The sequence below is a fragment of the Mus caroli genome, chromosome 1 (assembly GCF_900094665.2).
Source record: "Mus caroli chromosome 1, CAROLI_EIJ_v1.1, whole genome shotgun sequence".
Classification (NCBI taxonomy): Eukaryota; Metazoa; Chordata; class Mammalia; order Rodentia; family Muridae; genus Mus; species Mus caroli.
The window spans coordinates 136,337,108-136,339,449 of NC_034570.1; the positions used below are offsets into that span (position 1 = coordinate 136,337,108).

General features: G+C 41.7%; 1 pseudogene; it reads left to right on the forward strand.

The window, feature by feature from the left end:
* The first annotated feature begins 906 nt into the window (after positions 1–906).
* On the forward strand, positions 907–1,896 carry LOC110304593 (annotated as a pseudogene).
* The last annotated feature ends 446 nt before the right edge of the window (positions 1,897–2,342 follow it).

Here is a 2,342-nt window from a genome sequence, read left to right on the forward strand (position 1 = left end):
GCAGTCTCTAGATGGTCCATCCTTTCATCACAGCTCCAAACTTTGTCTCTGTAACTCCTTCCATGGGTGTTTTGTTCCCAATTCTAAGAAGGGGCATAGTGTCCACACTTTGGTCTAGGGTTTTCTTTCCTTGAGTTCCCTTGAATTACAATGATTCATCTATCATTTTAAAGGCTCGAAGTCTATATAAATATAGATAGATGAATATATGTGTGTATATTTATTTTGATTTTTCTAATCATATGCTATTTTATATGCTGTAATATAAATATATATTTGATGAATATTCAAGCTATTATAGTAACTCGTTCCAATAAATACCTAGAAAACAAAGTATCCTATAAATAACTCACCTTATAAACAAGCATATAAATAGATATTTCCTCAAGAAATCATACAACTGACAGACATCAAAAGCTGTTCTCTCCAACAAATCATTAGAGAAATATTATTCAAAATTACAAACTATCATCTCACCTCTTTTAGAGTCTTGATTATTAAAAATACCATAGATAGTGATTTTTCAAAATTGGAATATGGAGCAAAAAGGAGTCCTACTATATTGCTGGAAATAGGAAGTAGAATTATCACTATGGAAATGAATAGAGAAGATAGCTTGAAAAACAAAGCCAGGACAGTCAGATGCTGCAACAATTTCTCTTGAATCTGTATATTTAAAACATTAATTCAGTGCCCAAGTCAATTATTTTGTTCTCATATTGAGAGCAATATTATTTACAATAGCCAGGATATAAAAAAACCACTTAAGTGTCCGTTGACAGATGAATGGGTAAAGAAACTGTAGTACAATAGATGCAATAGAATAGAGTATGGGCTCTCTGCTCCTCCCTTTTCCAGAGACAGTGGCATTTTCTTGTGCAGTGCCAGCCTCATCCCATAGACAAAATGGTGAAGGTCGGTGTGAACGGATATGGCCATATTGGGCGCCTGGTTATCAGGGCTGCCATCTGCTCTACACTTGACATAGTGGAGATTGTTGCCACCAATGACCCCTCCATAGACCTTAACTACATGGTCTACATGTTCCAGTATGACTCCACCCATGGCAAATTCAACAGCACAGTCAAGACTGAGAATGGGAAGTTTGTCATCGACAAGGAAGCCTATCACCATCTTCCAGGAGCGAGACCATGCTAACATCAAATGTGGTGAGGCCGGTGCTGAGTATGTCGAGAAGTCTACTGGCATCTTCACCACCATGGAGAAGGCGAGGGCCCACTTGAAGACTGGAGCCCAAATGATCATTATCTCTGTCCCTTCTGCCAATGTTTGTTATGGGTGTGAACCATGAGAAATATGACAACTCACTCAAGATTGTTGGCAATGCATCCTCCACCAACAACTGCTTAATTCCCCCTGGCCAAGGTCATCCATGACAACTTTGTCATCGTGGAAGGACTCATGACCACGGTTCATGCCATCACAGCCACTCAGAAGACTGTGGATGGCCCCTCTGGAAAGCTGTGGCGTGATGGCCATGGAGCTGCCCAGAACATCATCCCTGCCTCCATTGGTGTTGCCAAGGCTGTGGGCAAGGTCATCCCAGAGCTCTATAGGAAGCTCACTGGCATGGCCTTCTATGTTTGTACCCCTAATATATCCATTGTGGATCTGACATGCCTCCTGGAGAAACCTGCCAAATATGAAGACATCAAGAAGGTGGTGAAGCAGGCATCTGAGGACCCACTGAAGGGCATTCTGGGCTACACTGAGGACCAGGTTGTCTCCTGCAACTTCAGCAGCAACCCTCACTCTTCCACCTTTGATGCTGGGGCTGGCATTGCTCTCAATGACAACTTTGTGAAGCTTACTTCCTGTTATGACAATGAATATGGCTACAGCAACAGGGTGGTGGACCTCATGGCCTACATGGCCTCCAAGGAGTAAGAAACAATAGACCACCCACCCCAGCAAGGACAATGACAGCAAGAGAGAGACCCTCGGTTGCTTTGGAGTCCTTATCCCAACTCGGCCCCGAACATTGACCATCTCCCTAACAATTTCCATCCTAAACCCCCATCAACAGGAGGGGCCTAAAGAGCTCTCTGTACTCTCTTGAATACCATCAATAAAGTTTGTTGCACACCCCCCAAAAGAATAGAGTATGATTCCACTTTTAAATACTTGCCATGTGAAAGAAAATGGAAAGAGTAGGAGGATCCTGTTCTAAAAGAGTCAGATGCTAAAAGAAAAATATAGTGTGATATCCTTTATATGTAGAATCTAAAAGTAGTCCAAAAAATTGAAACTTGGGTGACAAAAATAATGTCTTCTAGGAAAGAGACTGGGAAAATGAGAAAGCTAAATGTAGAGGTGTAGGT